Here is a 19,907-nt window from a genome sequence, read left to right as displayed (position 1 = left end):
TTCCCACTGATAAATATAGAAATAAAGAAATAAAGCTCCAGAAGTGCCACAGCAGCTCAAGGCACTGCTGTGTTTCCATGAATGGAGGCTCAGTCCACAGCCCACACCTGGGATTCTCCTTTTCCTAGAAGCCCCAAGCCTGAAGTTTGATGCAGCTGCATCAAAACCCCCCTAAACGGGGCTGGAAAAGGAGAAAGGCCCAAGCAAAGCGACTCTTCTTGAATGCCTTGACACAGCAGCCACACACATCGTGAAGAGACATCCCTGGGAGGGCCAGAGAGAACCTGCAGCCCAAAATCTCCCCTCCAGGGCTGGGCTCTGCCACCACCTCCCTCCACAGGTACTTCTGAGCACCTTTTTCCCCCACATCTCAGGTTCCACCTGCAGCCTCTCAGCTGGTTGCCAGAGAGATTTGTGCAGCCTTCAGCTGACTGACACACAGCCCTTCACAGCTGCAAAGGAAACCTTTCCAGCCAGAATATGCCAACACCCCAATAACTCTCAATAACCCACACAGCTACAGGCTGAAACGGGGGGGGAATAAAAAATAAATCACCTCCTCCATCCTGGAAGCTCAGCAGAACGTTCCAGCTGAGTTTGCAAAGGTGCTCTCAGCCTCTGTCTCTCCTCCAGTGCAACATAAAACTCTGCAGCCAGGTGATTACACTTGGGTTGTTATTTGATGTGTGACCTTGGAGTGACCCAGCTGTGCCTCGCAGTGAATCAGAATTCACATCCCCTGGGTGTCAGGTAAGAGGATGGGGAGGTCACTGCTGACATGCTCTCAGGAGCACACGACAGGCAGCGGCTTCATTTCCCAGCTCTGGAGAGTAAAAACCTACCTGAGGTGGCCCTGGGATCTTCCAGAGCCCCTGGGGGTGCTGAGCAGACCTTCCAAAAATGGGAGGATCAGTGCAAGCAAAGCACTGGTGTTCCTCCCAGGGAGCAGCAGGCACCACTGGGCTCTGGTGCAAATGTTCACACCTGTACAGCAGGTGAACAATGTCGTGACCCAGACCAACCAGCAGAGCCATTCCCACCTAGGGACCCTGCAGAGGTGAAGGAGGAGCGTTGACTGGCACAAGACATCATGAATATGCAGAAACAGCTGAAATCCAGCCTGTTCTTCCTTTGCCCTCAGGTTTCTGGCAGTGCACAGCTGCCTCTGTCACCCCCCAGGGCTCTCCCTGAACAGAACAGAGCTGCATGTTGCTGAGGTGCATCCCAATATCCCAGTTTCCTCCTGATCCACAGTGTAATCTTCACCTTCTTACCTTCATTTAGATCTTGCCTTCCTCTACACTTCAGTAACTAGAAGTGAGTGTTGCCCTCAAGTTTTGTGTTATTTTGTTTCCATATGAACGACAACAACAAAAAAAAATATACAAACCTTTTTTATTTCAAAGGATAAACTTCAGCCTCCTCAGAGATGGGGAAAAAAACCCGGCCTTGAAAAAGCCCAGGGTGTTTCTTCAAGCAATTCCAGCCCACTTGCTTTAAAGTGAAGTCACCACTGGAGCTGTCATAAGCCATCATCTCTGATGGGTTAAAAATCTATATGGTCTTTAAATTGATTAATCTGAGATGAAATACAATACAACTATTTGCATTTCCCTGTGTTTACTCATTCCAAAAAAAAATTGACAGGCAGCGCAGAGAAAAGTTAATCTGATAGAAAGTAAAATGCTGTGCATCAGAATGGGAAAAATGTGCATTAACATGCCAAGGGGGCCATGAACATCTGAACTGCACTAATCGATTTTGGGAATCATAAGACCCAGGCATTTAGAAAATGTCATAATCTTAATACCTAATTCGCTCTTTTGATTTGCAATTCGGGGGAAATCAGCTGCACTTGAAATTTTCACCTGCAGCGTTTTCTCCAGCTGGGCAAAGAGGAATTCCGGCTTCAGCAGCAGTTATTATTTTATATCCATGCCCTTTTAGGTTTCTCCACCTCAATTGATGCTCTGACCCCGCCTACATCCCCGTGTCACAGCTCCAGGGCTCCGTGTGGTGGCTGCAGCCGCATGATGGGAAAAGGGCAGTGGTTCCATGTGCTCCAGGCTCTGTGAGCAGGTGGCCCTCGCTGCTCCGGGCTGGGGACAAGCTGGGGATGGGGCACAGCTTGCACTCCACGGTCTGGGAGGGCTTTTCCAGCCTCAGTGATCCTGGGATTCTGCAGGAGGTGAATGATGCTGAACCAGGAACCAGCAATTCGAGCTGCAAAGCTGTTTGGCCCCTCAGGGACACTCCAGATGTGCCCACTGTCCCGGGCTAATCCCGCTCAGTTCCTGCTCCCTCCCTGCCACCCACCCCGCAGCGGGGCAGGGGAGATGGCAGGTTGTTGTTACCCTCATTAAATACGATTTTGTCAGCGCTGCAAACACGCAGGTGTCACATTATTAAGTCACCTCCCCGCGCCTCTCAAACGGCCACCCAATAATGAACTTTCCAGGAACAAGAGGAACGGGGGGGAAGTGAACTCTTTGCTCCATTATTTTCAGTTTAATCTGCGGCGCGGGCACAGAGGGCACCCACCCAGCAACCACGGCCCTGAATTATTCATAATTAGTGCCACTCCACGAAATGCAGCTGTTCCACGACCTCAGGTGTGAAACACAACAAGGAGCTGAGCAGTTCTTTATGTACTAAGACATCACTTCAGGTGCAAGCCAGAGGAACCAGAGGAGCCCATTTGGGTGCAAGTGACGCTTCTTTTTTTCTCACAGGTATCAGTCACCTCCCAGAGAGGCAGCTTTGCTGTTCTCCCCTCTCAGTGTGATGAGAAGAAGGCAAAGAACCCGATTATTGAGCAGACTGGCAGCAGTTCTGGCTCTGTGCAGCAGAGGGAGGCAGCCAGCACAGCATCGAGTCAGGCACCGAGGACTTAATTATGTTCTCAAACAAAATACAATGAACTCTGTCATAAGTAATCACACAAGAGGCCGCCGAGTTGGTAGCTCGGTGCAAGTGGCCTTCAGTGAGAGGTGGAGGAGAATTTTCCCCGGCTTTGGGGAAAACTTCCCAGGCTCACAAAAGGAAGGAGCGGAGCGGAACGCAGGGGGTTCGCTTCTCTGTCCAGGACCTGGCTCCACGTGTTGCTGTTTTACCACCAAAACGTACTTAAAAGTACATAAATTTGCTCTAATCTTGAAGGTCTCTCAAGGATTTACCAGTAAATCTGCTTTAGCAATGAAAATACATCAACATGTTCGGCTGTTGGCAGATAGACAAAGCGGGGAACGTTTTGCTCACAGTGTATTTGCGGTGTTTAAAGGACAACATTTCATGTCTTTGCTGCTACTCACCTTCACACAGGAACTCAGCACTGCATAAAACTCACCTCTGGGCCCTTTTCTCCCACAGTTCAGCTGCTTGTCACCCCCCAAAATTGGAGGAACTGAGTGCACTCATTCACACACAATTCTCCCTTCACTTTTACAGGAGGCAACAGAGCCCACAGAGTGTTTCTTCCGAGTGGATTGTGACTCCCAAACAGGCAGTCCTGACACTGAAAATTGTATTTCACCCTCCACAGAAGAAAATGTGACCGTCCTGCTGCCACCCATGCTCCTTGAAGGATGCTTCAGGGTCAGACATTCCCCCAAAACTACAATAAATTGAAGGAATAAAGAACACCAGGACACCAGGTCAGGCTGTAGGAAACCACTGGCCTCAAGCACAAGGAGCCAATTCCTTGCTCGTGCCATAAAGGAGATTTGTGAGGAAGGGAGGCAGAAGAAGACAGGCCAGGTAAGAATAATTATGAAGCTATTAAAGGCACAGATCATATGATAAAAACTTAGAGCCAAATTGCTCTGAAGCACAGATTTTTACTTTCCTCAACACTTAAGATAAAATAATATTAAATAACTGCTGTCTCAGGTTAGAAGTAAAGGTTAAAGGATGGTAATTACTGATTATTTAAAGGGTAGTTGCAATGAACTAAGATAAAGAGACGTCACATTGCCAAGCCAGGGACTATATTTTAAGCTGGGATGTGACTCAAGCCAAGCATTACCAGGAGACTGCACTTGGAGTAGAGGCCAAGCTGTGTGACTTGCAATAAAGTTCTTACAGCCCCAGAAATGTAGAGCCCCAGCGCTCCCCAGATCAGAACCCAGGTGGGTTTTAAGGGGGAAGTTTGTATTTCACGTGTAGGTCACGACACAAGCACATCTATTTTATTAAATCCAGCAGTTTGCAGATTTGTGAGGCACAAACCCAGTTCTTCCAGGCTTGTGTAAGGGAAACCTGCACTGCAAGGGACATGACCTTGGGATAAAAAACTATTTGAACCCAACCAAATGATTGTGTATTACATGATATCACCAAAGCAGAACATCACGCCAGGCTTTTAGAACATGATATTCAGCAAGGGAATAAACCCTATAAATTCTCAACCACATGGAGTAGTTCTTTAACCTCTGATTTCAAAGGCAGTAATGACAGGATACAAAGCACTTTCATTGAGTATTTAAAAGCTACAAAATACATACAGAGGAATAAAACAAAGTGAGAAAAAAGCACTAAGATTAATAGGAAAAATTCCTCCTCTGAGGAGGTTTCTATCGGGCAATTCAATGGTTCAAAAAATATTCACTTCAGCTTTGCTGAGTAAAAGTAATTATTTTCCCTTAAGTCAGCTGATTCCTGGTGCCTTTTCATCCATTGTCATCTCTTGTTATTTGGGGTATTCACAGCCCTGATTGTGTTATGGCGTTGAGAGAAGGAAATTTCAATTTAGAAGATGCTTAGTCCTGGAAAAACCTTCCGTGCACACCCACTTGCTGAGGGGCAGATGCCTCCTTTGATGTGCTTTGATAACTTCTGAACTGCAGAGCTGATGAACTGTGAGTCAGGACACTCCATTTTGTTGTCCAAACCAGCCCTTAGAAACTCCCTTAGAAATGCTGCTTCCAACACTGGTTCCTACTGGCCAGGCCAGGACCAAACCACCTCTGACACAGAAGATACTGCACCCCACTAGGAAACAGCCACAGACTTGCAGGGAACCCCCATAATCTCACATTCCCGAGGTTCCCACCACTGATGACCAGAAAAGAGAGGAGCAAATCCTCCCATTTCAGTTTTAGCCCGTTTGGGACCCACCAGCAGAGTCTGTAGTTGCAGAACACCTTCACTTCACTTACCTTAGAACTTCCAAAGTGCAGTAACTCAGCCAACAAGATGATTAATGTGTCAGCAAAATAGTTCTCAGCCTTCTCCCTCATCCCAGATGAAAGACATTTATTACCCTGTCCCTCTCCAGCCTGATGTTCCAGAGATGCCAGCCCAGGGAAATCTCACCTCAGCTGTCCCATATTGTCATTTTAATTAAAGCCACATCCTCTGTGCTGCTGAAGGCCTGATAAGATCCCGTTATCAGAAAGGAGCAAATTTGTGATGCTATCTGGGCCAGCCCATGATTATCTGCCAGAACAAAGGGAATGTTATTAAACAAAGTGTGCTGGATCACCGTGGGAGGAGGGGGTGGGAAGCAGGCTCCAGGAGAATCCCTTATCTCCCTGGGGTCACACCTGCACGTGGAGCTGCTGCTCTGGGCTGGAAGCTGGAGCAGAGAGAGAAACTGGAGGAATTCCTGGCTCCCACTCCACTGGGCAAAGTTTTGCTCCTCTCCTGCTATTTATGAGGAGGAGAAACACCCACTTTGATATCAATTAGCTCCTGGGAGATGACAGGTTCCTGAGCACATCCCCAAACGTTTCATTAAAAAACCAAGCGGCTGCATTTGCTTTTCTAAACACAGCCATTCCTTTTTAGGACACCGGGAAGAGAGGGCTCTTCCTCTCCTGTCTCCTGAGGTTTGATGATCCCCTGTGGAACAAAGGCAGCGGCAGGGAATTGCCAGGCTGGGGATTCTTTGCTTTGACTCCATCCTTCCACTTCTCCCACCCAGCCAAGCAGCCCCTGAGGTGGGTCCTGGGCAGCCTCAGAGCAGTTCCAGAACAGGCACCAAACCCAACCTTTTCTTTCTCAGCTAACTAAGCCCCTGCACAGCTGGATTTCTGTTCTGCCAAGAACACAGAGCTAATGGGCCTGTCCCCTTCCAAAAACACACTCAGCTCCTCTGACTTCACAGCCACGAACAGACAAGTTCTGAATTTTTAAAAAACCCCAAACACCCCACAGTTTCTGGTCAGACATCAGAGTCATCACTATCTTCTCTAAAGTGCATTGTTTTATCTAAAAAAAAAAAATCATGAAAGGAAAGTCACTTAAGGGAGTTGGCAGCTGATAAAATGTTATTCACAATAAACTCAAGAACAGTAGCAGGTATATTATAAAAATTCATCAGAACTTAATGAACTGGTCTTTAAAAGAAGAATCTTATCTTCCTCATCCATATGTATTTTGATAGGATAACAATTACAGATCCAATTTAAAAGGGGTGCCAGCTCTCTTTGATGTGTTTTCATCTCATCCCAATGGCAGCAGGAGCCCTGAGGCCTCCCAGGAGTGACTTCCCATGGATTTGTGTTGTGCCAGCTCCATCTATTGATGGAGAGGAGGGACATGTTCGAGGGACTGAGTGGCCTTTGTGCCCCAAATCAAGGTCTTGGGTGAGCTGAGGTCCTGTGGGCTTGTTCTGAACTGTCTGTGCTGTCACACCAGGCTGTGCCTTCTCCTGGGGGGTGCGTGGCAAAGGGAAGTCCTTGGCCTCCCAGATCCCTGCCTGGACCTCCTGCTCAGCCCCAGAGGCTTTACTGATACTTTATGAAGTCTGTGGAAATAGGAAACAGCTTCCAAGGTCCCAAACCCTGAAGAGCTGCTGCTCTCCTGCACTGGCTCAGGCAGCAGGAGGTGCTTTCTGAACCCATTTCATCAGGACTGGGAGAAGTTTCCCAAGGCAGTGTTCAGGAATGCCTGGAGCAGAGAGGCATCAGCTTGTCCCTCCCTGATTCACTGATGGATTGGGGAAAGGCTGCTTGGGAACTGAGTCAGGAATATTTGCAGTTGTTGGTGGCATTTGCTCCCTGTGGCAGCAAAAGATCCCTGACAGGGGCCTGACAGAGGCTCAGCCTGTCTGGGAGCAGCTGGACAAGCCTCGTGGTTCTATTGGAGTTAAAACCATTTGCCTTCCTTCCTAAGATTGATTTTGATCTAAATAGATTCCTGGCTCTGGTGTCTTCCCACTCCCTGATACACGATTGACTGATCTGACCTTTCCTGCTGGGTGATGTAACCAACTCTCCAATACCATTCTCCTTCCACAGGGCTCTTTTTCCTACAATATTTGGCTCCAAAGTCAAGCTTATTCTTTTTGCCATCCTAGTCCCTAGACAAGGATGTGGGCTGGTTTTTAATTGCCTTTTATCCTTTATCCTTTGGCCTGATTGAGGATTTTAATGAACATTAGAAGCCCATTGCAACTCAAAGTCCTGCACTTCCCAAAACAACTGACACAGCTGCTCACCAAACATCAGCATAAACAAAGTCTAATTATGTCTGAAAAGGCAAGTCCATAAAAGGGAGAGGAAAAGCAGAGAGAGCCATAAACAATATCAGTGGCCAAGATTTAGAAAACACGGGTGAGAAAAAGCTGGGTGGCTGCACTTGATATTATTACCACCACCATCAAGAGAGCAGAAGCAGGAACAGATGTTCCAAAAAGGACTGATTTTACCCAGTAATTTAAACGAACCCCTGTCTGGAGGGGACTCCACCACCTCACCCAGGCTCCCCGCACCAGTTGGCCGCTTAGTGAGGGAGGTGACACCCAATTTGCACGAAATCCATCTTGTGCCTGCTCAGGCATCTCGGCAGGGGCGGCTGGAAAGGGGGTGCCAGCTCTGAAATCAGGACAGGAGCCCTTCTGCTTGTACCTGGAACGGGCAGGGGGAACACCCTGCGAGGGGAGAGCACGAGTTCCCCCCAGCACTGCCGGTCTGGCACTCCCTGGGCAGGGTTCTCCAGGAGCTCAGGGATCTCCAGGAGCTTTCCAGCAGCTCAGGGCTCTCCAGCAGCTCAGGGTTCTCCAGGAGCTTGGGGTTCTCCAGGAGCTCAAAGTTCTCCAGGAGCTTGGGGTTCTCCAGCAGCTCAAAGTTCTCCAGGAGCTCAGGGCTCTCCAGGTGCTTTCCAGGAGCTCAGGGTTTTCCAGGAGCTCAGGGCTCTCCAGCAGCTCAGGATTCTCCAGGAGCTTTGCAGGAGCTTTCCAGGAGCTTTCCAGGAGCTCAGGGTTTTCCAGGAGCTCAGGGCTCTCCAGCAGCTCAGGGTTTTCCAGCAGCTCAGCTCGTTGGCACTCTCAGCCAGCACCATGTGTTCCGTTTAAGGCTCTAAATGGAACACAAGCCCTGCTCTGGAGGTGGCTCTGGAGGTTAAACACAGCCATGTGGTGCCACCGTGCTGGTGTCAGGACAAATCAGGGGAGGCTCCACTGAGTTCCACCGAGCTGAACACTCGTTTCTCTCTCCAGCACAAGGAGGACAACGGGGAGCTCTCATCCATCTTGGGGCAGTGCAAGGCAGGGGTAACTCCTGTGCCACCTGGTTCAGATCGGGGCTGTCCAAGGCCTTTGATTTCCTGGGGGAATGAACAGCAACTTTCTCTCAGCTGACTGTCATGGGCTGGGTGATGGGATCTCAGTTATTCCGGTGTGAAATGCGAGATGGAGTCAGGTCACAGCTCGAGCTCAGCTCAGCGTGGCTGGGTAAACACCCCAGTGCTTGCTGTGAGAACCAACACAGCCAGTTCATCTTCCCCAGCAGACCCCTCCCTGTGATCACTCACACAGGTGGCACAAGTCACCTGCAAACTCACCTGTCGCTGTTCCTGCACGTGGAAGGTATGGGATTATCTCTGCTGCTGCCTCAAGCCATGTCATCCCTCTGACTTCCAGAGGAAAAGCAGCAGCAGGTCCCTGCTTCTGACTGAATATCTCTAAATGCCAGCTGAGTCCTGAGGCTTCCCTTGAAGCCCTCAGAAACACAGTGAGAGGCTGCTTTTAATTGCTCAGCAGCTCATTTTAATAAAGCACAGCCAGCAGAGTGAGAATGGATGTAATTCTTCACCTACCATCAAACTTCGCATTTTGTTGATGATTTGCCAAAAAAAACCCCGAGGTTTGCCAAGGTCTAAAAATCACCATTCCCTACTAAGCCAAAACTTCAGGATACAAGAACCCATTTAGCTTGAGTTGAAGGATAAGACAAAGTGAAACAGTTGAGTGTCCTCAAGGAGAAGGACAGGAAATAACAGACTCAGCTTTCAGGGATTTCAGGTTTTACCATCTGCATAGATATTAAATGTATAATGTAATATATATATTGCAAAATCTTGTATCTCGATGCATCAGCACTCAGGGCTCTGCCTTTTGCACCAGAGCATTCTGTGCAAGAAAGGTTTTGATTTGCCATTGGATGCAGATGTGAAGCTGCATAAACCAAAGGGGCAAGACCAGTTCCCCCTGTCCACGTCCTAACACCCTCCCCTTCCATCCCCTGTCTCCAAAGAGCTTTGATTTCCATCTGTTCCATTCCACTGATCAGAAAACAAAGGAGTTAACAGTAACCCCATGAACTGGCCCATTATCTCACAGAAATAATTCAATTAAACGTTGCTAACAAAGCTGAGTGAGGGGGTGAGCCCTGCCCAGGGTCAGAGCTCTGCTCTGCACTGCAGACCTGCTGTTTGGGCCCTTCTTGCTGCAGCAAGGAGCTGTTTTTTCCCTTTTCCACACGAATGCCTAAACCCCTTTGGGGAATGTTAAACCCTGTCAAAACAAAGGCATGTAGATTTTTGAGAAACAGTTGTGTGAACAAGTAGGACAAAATTTATGAAGAGCGAGCAGGAGAGAAGAAATTGCGTTTGTGTTACAAAATCAGGGCTTGGAGCCACCTGGGCTGGTGGAAGGGGTGGAACTGGATGGGCTTTAAGGCCCCTTCCAACCCAAACCATTCCAGGATTCCCTGATTTTTCCCCACCTGCTGCTTTCAAGGGACCAAATCACTTCCCTGTTCCATTCCCTCCGAGCAAAACAACTTCCTAAGGCTGCAAATACACGGAATAAAACAAAACACCAGAAACAAAGCCCTCCCCACCCAGCCCTGCTGACTCTTCATCTCAAGCCTCCACTTCCCACTCCACTTATTTTATCTGTGGTTTCTTGTAAGTGCTGACTAAACCCCCTTCTCCAAAACAACAAACACACCATCACGAGGGGGTTACCAAGTGCTTTTGTTTGACACCTTCAGCTTAAATAACAAACAAACCCCGAGAGGCTTCACAGGAACCATCCAAACACCTCTGGGTGTGGGTAAACACCTTCCCCCATCACTGCACTTCCAGAGCAGCCAAGTTCCACCAGGCAGCTCCGGAGAGCAGACAGGCTTATTCATAAATTTTTCAGCAGCTATCACTGGAATTAAAACCAGTGTGGAATAATTGCAGGCAGACATGAGAGCTTGTCTTTTTTTTTCAAATTTTTTTTTCCTCCTGGATCGTGTGAGGCAGCAGTGCCACGGGAGATGGCTCTGACATCAGCAGGCATTTCAATTGCCTGAGTGTCTGTGGCATATTTAAAATATTATATGAGGATGCTAATGCCTAACAGCCTGCAAAGGACATTTTTCCCAGGGTTTTACAACTGTGGGTTGTAAATTAGAATCCTTGGAGGAGGCAACATGCAATAAACACTTGCAGACATTTATATATCATGGGTAGCCATGGATGGGGCAGGGACTTGTTTCTCAGATATATCATGAGCAGGTAAATTGTCTCTTTTCTTGGACACTCTCCCCATTACAGAACACAGGAATCTGATTGTTAAATTCCTTTTGGCTGGTGCTGCTTTGCCTCTATAACTTTTAAACCCCTGAAAGAACATAAAGTTAAAATTTTAATGGCATTTCAGCAGAACCTCTTTGAATTTTGTATTAGATCTCAATTTAGCCTCCAGTAAAGCCTTCAGAGAAAAAAAAAATCTGATGCTTAAAAATGTAATAATCATACAGGAACCTTCCGAAGTCAGCATCAAATAGAATAAAATATATTTTATTAATGATACAATTCACAAAATTATTGGTCCTGCCACTCTGTGCCCACAAGAGAGACTTCCTGGGCTGTGTTACACTGCACATACATCAGCTGCTGGTGTTTGTTCTGTGTGATTTAACCCGGATTGCTTTGAGTGCCTAATGAGCTGGGCTGGGTTATGATGATTGCAGAGGGACTGGCCAGCAGAAGGACATTGTTGTCAGGAGATGGTTCCTCACCAGGGGAGGTTGGTCCAGACCAAGGCAGGCCCAAGGGGGACACGGATGGAGCACTGGGAAGGTGCAGGACAGGTCCTGGTCCTGCAGCAAAGCAGAGCCCTCCTGCCCTGCCCTGCAGCACCAGCCCAGGGAACCCTTTAATAAGAGTAATTATAACTGACTGATCCACCCAGTGGGTTTTTAGGGGTTTAGGGAAATGTGTAAAGCCATAAATGACTCCACTGTAACATATCAATCACTAATTAACATCCTCCTTCAGCAGGGATTCCTCTTGCAGGCAGCAAGAGCCCCGAGCCCTGCGAGGGCAGTTCCCACTGGTGATGGAATGTGAGAAAATGGCATCGTGCGGAGTGTGGCTGATGCTCCTCAACTGGCAAACAGCTCTTGGGTCACTGATTGGTGACATCTGCCCCCTGCCAGGGTCACCCAGCCCTCCCAGCTGCAGTGGTTTCCCAGTTGGATGTACCCTGGGTCCCACTCCACTGCAGCAGGACTGACTGACTCCCTGCTGGATGCTGTCCATGCTGGGATTTATCATTTAAAATTACCACGGGAATGACTCTGTGACTGTTGCACACCCTGCTTGTCACACACACACACATTGCCAGTGCGTGATTAGGGCAAACAAACAAACAAACAAACAAAGTCATTAGAAAAGAGCAAGGCAGACTTGCAAACATTGACAGGTTGAATGTCAAGTCTGAAGGAATAAGGAAGGCTTTTCTTTCCCCCCATGAGCACTTACAAAGCAGCAATTACACGCAATTGCAGTTTTACAGTGTCTCTTCCATTGTCTGCTTTTTCAGGCATCGCTTTCTGGGGGTTTGTAAACAGTGCTACAAAAAAAAAGAAATTAAAAAAAAAAAAGGATTTTTAAAGTATGAGAATAATTTATCACAGAAAATATGCAAAAAAAAAACCAATTAAGAGAATTTGTTGTTCATTTAAAGCATGACTGCAACCAGGTCAGTGCAGCTGCAGTGAAAATATTTGTCCCTGCTCTCCACATCTCACAGCTGCAGGGTCCAGGGGCCTGTGGCAGTGTTTGGAAGTACCATCTCATGGACCAGGGTCATGGAATCTCCCAGTAATGTCCTTTGGGAGGGACCCCTGGAGGTCATCTGGTCCAATCCCCTGCCCAAAGCGAGGTCAACGCACGAGGCTTGTGCTCCTGAGCGTGAAAATCGGGCTGATTGCCTGGTTTGACCTCAAGATGAGACAGTTTGGGGGAGCTTTGTGTGTCTTGGAGCTTCCAGTGGCAAAGAAGGAACCGGCCAGGGCTGCAGGAACCCTGCCCGGGGTGCCTGGAGACCGAGTGGCTTTGGCTGAAGAAATCACATTCCTTTTAATTTGATTGTGATAATGCGATTTAGCTCGAGGAGGATTTCTGCTGAAAGCCTGGCGGTGAACAGGGGGCAATTCACACCCACAATTCATTTACCATCGAGCTCCTGGCTCAGTGGAACCGCTGCAGGGATCCCTTCCCTGGCTCTGCTGAGCCTCAGACACCGCATTTACCCTCCTGGAAAAAGAGCTAAAGATCAGTGGGGAGAATAAACAGCCCAGGCAGTCCATCTGATCCAGAGATTCCCCTCCATCTGATCCAGAGATTCCCCTCCCTGCTTCAGCCCGTCAAGGAGTGACTTCCAAACCAGACCACTCGCGGAGCGGGCGAACTTTCCTCCTCCGCCTTGTTGCAAAATAAATCAGAAATTCAAGCCGTATTCTGGAAAAAAAAAAAAAACCAAACCACCCCTTCCCTGAGTCCCGTGTCAAAGCCTGCTGTCACAATCTGCCTGGCATGTGGCAGCCCCTCGTCCTGCAGCTGGAGGTGCAGATTTTGGGGTCGGGCTCGGGGAGAGCCCAATCTGAGGGCCAGGCAGATCAGAGCAGATGGTTCTGTGTGAGGACCAGGCAAGACAAAGGGGCGCTGCTGGAATAAAAACGCTTATTATTATTCAAGCAAACAGATGGGGAGGTCTGTGCCAGGGCAGGGCCACTTGTAAGAAACGCCTCGGAATCGTGGAGTTGTGGAGCGGTTCTGCCTGATGGAATTAAACACCAAATACCTTTCAGAGGAGCAGAGCTGAGTGTTCTTCTTCACACAGGTTATTGAGCAACAAAGATGGTGGTAATTAAGATAAAAATAACACTGATTGTACCGGAAGGAAGAGCGTTTTGCAAGAAATGACGAGTTCTCTTCCATTTTGGTCTCTGGAGTTGGGGTTTTCCATCGGCAAAGAATCCCCCCAAACTGCCCTGATCCCAGCCAGGCACTTGCCAGGAGGAGTGTGACAAGCTCCTGTTCTTTCCAGGACACTACTCCAATTTTCACACTTAATTCATTGCCCAGGGTGGCTGAGAGAGGAGATTTAACACCCCCAGGTGTCAAACTGTGCTGCTCTTTACACGGAGCTGCCACACCTTGTAAATGCTGCTAAAATCAAGTGTTTGTAGCTGGCCCGGAGAGTTTTACACTTTCAAGCAGCTTCCCATCACATATTGATTATTAAAGAGTATTTCATAGTATCATTCGACAAATCTTCCATCCAGCCAAATCATAAATCCCCCCCATTGATCCCTTTAATGATTAAACCACGTGCCTGTACCTACAGGTCTGATGGGAAACAAACATTTCACACCTCGAGAAGCTCTGCACTCCTCTGAGTCTGAGGACCAACAAAGAGGTGCTGTGGCTTTGCTGATAAGTGGGGCAAACCTGAGTGTAGCACCAGCCCCTTTGTCTGCACCCGTGCTCTCAGAGAAGGACAAAGCTCAAAGATTTTTGCCCATTATTCTCGCTGCTGAGATACAAAATGAAGTCTCTTTTGCTGTTCAGCTAATCCTTACTCTGTCTCAGAGAAGAGATATGTTTTTGTCACTTCCTCGTGCTGATAAGACTTGTATCAAAGTTGTGGGGGAATGAATTGCAATTTTTCAATTTAAAAGACTGCTCATATCAGGCAGAGTCTTGGTTAAACAAATCCCTTGTGAAACAAGAGATAAGGGGCAACATATTTGTGTATTAAACAGAAGATGTTTCCTGTGCTATATGCAGCCAATAAATATCTTAAAAATTTCTTGTAGTGCTCATTGATAATAACTCACTAAATAGTGCAATTAGTGTGATATCCAGCCAATTAGGCTGAGATGACTCTTGGCTTTGGTCTGCACTCGATGCTGATGCAAAGATGACAAAGATGTCTCAAGCACTTCCTCTGGAGCATTTCCCTGATCTCAGGCTGCAATACTTTGCTGTCAGCACCTGTCAGCTCCTGTATTGACAGAGACACACAGGAGCAGTCCCAGTGTCCACAGCTCAAATGGAATTCACACTCCTGTCCATTTACTGGATTATGCTCATCTTTAACCTAGTTTATCCTGGTGCATTATATCTTTGTATGAGTTTGTCCAGACTGCTGCAGATCAGCCTAGCAAAGGACAGATGACTTCTGAGTGCAGATCCAGAACTTGGTGTCACTGCTGGCCAAAAACATTCACCCAGGATCTGCCTCCCCTTGCCCAGGTAAACAAGGGCTTTCTCTGCTACTGAGAATGGGTTCTGTCCCCACCTCCAAATCCCCATACTCTGTGTTACAGTGGAGCATTCCAGGGGCAGCCTCCTCTCACTCTGTGTTCAGAGCTCACACAGAGCTCTGGGTTCCCTGAACTCGGTGACTCCTCCATCAGCAACTCCTGAAGGGCCTTCATTGTTATTTTTATAAAGTTATTCTGGTGTGGCCAGATTTATTCATTTCAATGGCTGCTGTGCTCTTGAAGGGCTGGATTATTTTTTTTTGGAGACGTCCACTTTATGTTCTTTACAAATGAAATCTTTCACAGTTACACAGTGTTGTTTTTATTTATATTTCCGCCTCTCTTTCCCGGCTATTTAGAATAAACTGCTTTCCACAGTCCCGGGAGACAAATCCTTCAAAGCTAATGACCTTGTTAAAGGTTCACTCATCACAGTAAAATGTCAAACAAGGTACTTTAAGGCAGCAGAATTGGATGGCAAATGCAGCTTTACATTATTATTTAGAAAAAAAATCCAACAAACCCACACCTAGAGGTAGGTCTGTCGATTCCATGCATTTAAATGCCATTCTTGGCCATTTCTTGGCATTTTATGTCAGGTTGAATAGAACAGGAGCTCCACCAACATAAGTTAACAGACCTGCTTCTGCAGCTAAATAATGCTTTTCCCTGGAATAACCCACAAGTGGGGATTTTTCAGGGAAAGGTGTCTGCAGGATTAAGGGTTTAATTTAGCTTTATGTGCCCGCTCCTCAGGCTGATTCAGGAGGGTTGCCTTGGTCTCCCTGAGCCCCACACCCAGCTGAAAGCCCAGCTCACACCCCAGGGCTGGCAGGACACATCCAAATACTCCCAGGATGCAGATCCCCAACCCTTCTCATCTCCCCCACGCTCACAACTCAGGTACCTGCCCCACCTCCAGAGCTGAGTTAGGTAGTAATTAAATCCCTCAGCCTTGCATGTGAGTGTAATGTGTTAATAAAAAAGTAATTGCACCTTCATTGTTTCAGCAGCTTTGCTTAATTACATGGCAGTTATGTTTCTCTGTACTTACCCACTCTCAGCGAGGGCTCTCCTTACCATCTGCTGATATTTAATTAATATATGCTAAATGTCCTACTATATTATTAAATCTCATTTAGAAGTGTCCTTAGTACCTCCGTATAGGGCTGCCTATATTGAAGGAGAACGAGCAGGGACCTTGCCTTGTATTTAAATAATTTAGATAAAAGAAGGCTCGTTAATGAAAGAGAGGTGTTATCTTTCCCTCTAGAAGTGAGCAAAAGGGGAGGACAATTATTCCAAAAACATAATGAATACCTGGAGATTTCCCAGAGGTAAAACTTATCTCAAAAATCCTTCTACTCCCCCAGACCTGACAGTCCTTCTGGCTGAGGAGAGGCAACCCCACCAACTGCAATTATTTGTGGGAGAGAAGAGCACATTCAGCTCTGGGGGCTGTGAATAAACCAGAGATAAGTCCTCTCACTCTCAAAACCCAAAAGGCTTGCACTGGGACACGAGTGGAGGAGGTCAGCCAGGAGAGAGCTTGGATTTCTGAGGGTCACCCCCCTGACAGCTTTATTTTTTCCCCCTCTGCAAAATGAGACTTTACATATATTATTGCACAACTCAGCAGTTAAAACACCACTCCATATGGAACAGGGATGAAAACCAGGGAGGGATGAACGGGCCAGAACCAGGATAAAATCCTCAGAAACAAACACAGCGGCCAAGATTTCCAAGATGGTCCATGGGGGAGAGGAAGGAAAGGAACTGAGCATCTGACCGTGTCTGGAGGGCGATGGGAAGATGAAGTTGATTCATTTCAGGAGTTTTCTCTGTTTCCTCACAAGCTTCTGTGCTGCTGAGGCAGAATTCCAGCTGGATCCAAGCAGGAAAAATGGATGGAGGACGTGGGGACCAGGCAATCCTTCAAACCTCCTCAAAAAATAATAAGAATGAACTTTTTCAAAACTGGAATAATTTAGGTCAGAAACAGCATCAGAGCCAGAACCAGCTCCAACAACCTCCCCCTGCCCAGTGTGTCCCTTTGGGACAGTGCTTAACAAAGGACATTAAAACCTGGCAGGGCTGTGAATGCAAATGCATTAACTCCCATTTATTATCTGTATTCCACAATTCCTTTTCCCTTTTTAAAGCCCTGGCTCTGGCTTTTTTTTTTTTTTTTTAAATACCTGCAGGTTTTGTCTCGCCTCGTTTTGCCCAGGATGTTTTGCAGAGTGTTTCGAGCTGAACACAAGGGCAGGTGGGTCCCCCCCCCCCACAAGCCCTTGAAGATCATCTTGCACAGCAAAACAATTTAGAGGGTTTGAAGTTGTCTCCACTGGCATCTTGCGGGTCTGATGCAAAAGTCATTGAGATGAAGAGACAAATTTCCCCCTGACTTCAAGGGAAGGCTTTAGTTCTGCCTGTATAAATAAATAGAATTCCCAGGGCTTCGTTTCCCCTTGAACAATTACACTTTTAATAAGGCAGGCATTTAAAAAGGAAGGACAGAAAGAATTTTAATAAGTAACTTCTCTGGGTGCACCTTACAAGGAGTGTAATTAGAAAAACCCATTAACAGCAGGAGGAGGAGCAGGGACGAGGCAAAGCCACTCAGAGCAGGCAGTTCCACTCTCACAGCCAGCCAGTGGTCTCCAAATGTCCCAAATGGAGGAAAAACCTTGTTTTATTCCCATTTTAGCCAGGCAGGAGTAGGCTGTCACAGCTCAGCCAACACTGCCCAGCCTCCCATGGGTATTTACAGCCTTCCCTCTGTAGAATTCACTCTAAACAGGTTCTGAAGCAGCTTCCACACTCCTGAGGCAAATTACAAATGAAATCCATGAAGAATTGGCAGCAGCTTCCTACAACTCTGAACAACTAATTATGTTGCAGTACCTTTCAGATGGCTTACACAGAATAATCTCTCTGATGTTCGAGGAGTCGAGGCTGGGTAGGATTTCCCTGATGAGCATCACTTGATATGCTTTGGGAGTCTCCTACACTGCACATTAATGCTGGAAACAGTTGTTGGTTTTTTTTTTTGTTCTGCTTAATTCATTACTTTGTTTCACTTATTCACCTCCTGCTCTCCAGTAGTGCAGAAATGTTTCATTTGCAGAGTTAAACCCCGGGTATTGGTGCTGCTGCAGCCAGTAAGTGGCATTAATGCTGGCAGGAGAGTGACTTGGTGTACAGGATTATTGGCATATTTAATTAAAACTGAGCTCCTGCTGATGCCACAAAGTTCTCTTAAGAAGCAGTAAACAAATAACTGAGGAACAGTGAGATGGAACCGTGTGTAGATCAGTGAGAGGCCTCAGACTGGAATTCCAGCCCTGCTGTTGCTACAGAGCAAGTTGCCCCGTTCTGTTGCCTGGCAAAGTATTGGCAGAACAATTTCAGGATGTATTAATCTTTTTTTGGTGAGTCATGTTCCTGCTGGAGAGTGTCCGTCCTTTCCCAAGGATGAGGCTGATACCAGCTGTGATGAGGCTTGGGATGGCCTTTGAGAGTGCTGGGCTGAAACCAGGGGGGTTTTTCCATTCCATTCCATTCCATTCCATTCCATTCCATTCCATTCCATTCCATTCCATTCCATCCCACCTGCTCCAGTGCTTTCCAGCTCTCTTAATTCCACAGTTCATCCAGTGCCTGATTCCCCAGCAAAGCAGTCCCCAAAGTGCCCAGCAAGGAGCACAGGGCGTGTCCCAAACAGGCTGTCCCAGGGACCTTCAATAAAGGTCACAGAGGAGCTCCCAAAAGGGAAGGATCCCATCATGACATTCCACAGACCTTCTCCCCCATTTCCCATAAAGGATCACTGGGTCTGAGGGAACACTTAAAAATAATAAACTTGATTTAATTAGCCAGTGTGACTGAAGAGCCGGGGATTAGCAGCTGATTAAAATGCTCACAGGAAACAGTTATGATTAAGTGAATTAATCCTCCAAGAAACCCAGGGCTGAGTCAGATAAATCTGGCTTTGGAGATTGGGCCCAAACGCTCAGCAAGGCTCCTCGTGGATTTATTTAGGAATCCAGAGGGATCTGACCTGCACTCCCACAAATGAGAGTCTAGAGGACAAAATGAGATCTATCCCTCTGTTGTTTCCTCCAATATTTAATGACAGAGTTGCAGACATTTAAGAGCTTTTGCAGCTGCAGAAATGTCCATAAGATCTTTTATTAACTGAGCAGCACATCTCCCTGTCTGGCACCTCCTCGGAATTTTGTGGCATTTCTCTGGTTCCCAGGTCTCAGAGATGTTTATTTTGCAAATGCTTAAGGCTCTGCTTGTTCTTTTTTCCTCAGACACGAAGTGACAGGACAAAATGCACCCAATCACCTCCTGCAGGGTCACACCAACCCCCATCCATGCTGATGGGAGGTGATTTGGGGTGATTTTGGAGCACCAGCAGTTTAGTGCAGACTGTTCTGCTGCTCACGCTGTGGAAAATGCCCAGAGAGAGGAGGAAATCCAAGAGCATTCCCACCGTCCTGTCGAGCTGGGTTTGGTTTTAAGCTGGAGTGTACAAGCCCAGCCTGGCTGTGCGAGGTGCCAGCTCAAATCCATCCCCTCTGAGGGAGCCAAGCCAAAGCCCTGCAGAGCTGGGAGGTGCCCAGGGAGGCCCTGGAGGAGCAGGATGGAGTTATTTGAGTGTAATTCAGGCAGTCAGTCCATCAGCCCCTCTGTCATGGGCCAACAGCCCAGCTGGGAGTGATGGCCGTGGACAGCAGTGATTTAATTGCTGCTTGCAGCTCCAGCTCTGGCCTGAGCTCTTGGTACTGCAGCCAAGTGAGAACCTCTTGGAGTGGCTGGATGTCAGAACAGCTCAGGACACAGGCTGCTGTCCCCAGTGTCAGTGTGAGCACAGATAACCTCACCTCGCTCCTTGCTTATGTATGAGAGAGAGGTCAGATGAATTTCAAATTTCAGAGCTCAGGAAAAAGCCAATAAAATGTGCAATAATCTCAGTGTTTGGGTTTCACTGAGCTGCAACTTTTATACTAACTGATAGAACGCCACTAAAGCTGCAACAGTGCTTTGAGTTTTAAGGAGATTTCCTGGACTTGTGTACAAACTTGGGAGTTACCCAGTGTTCTGCACCCCTGAGGTAGCACA

This window comes from Myiozetetes cayanensis, unplaced genomic scaffold (assembly GCF_022539395.1).
Source record: "Myiozetetes cayanensis isolate MyiCay16 unplaced genomic scaffold, myiCay2020 scf30, whole genome shotgun sequence".
Lineage (NCBI taxonomy): Eukaryota > Metazoa > Chordata > Aves > Passeriformes > Tyrannidae > Myiozetetes > Myiozetetes cayanensis.
The sequence above is the reverse complement of the archived record's forward strand: the minus strand, read 5'-3'. Positions refer to the sequence as shown.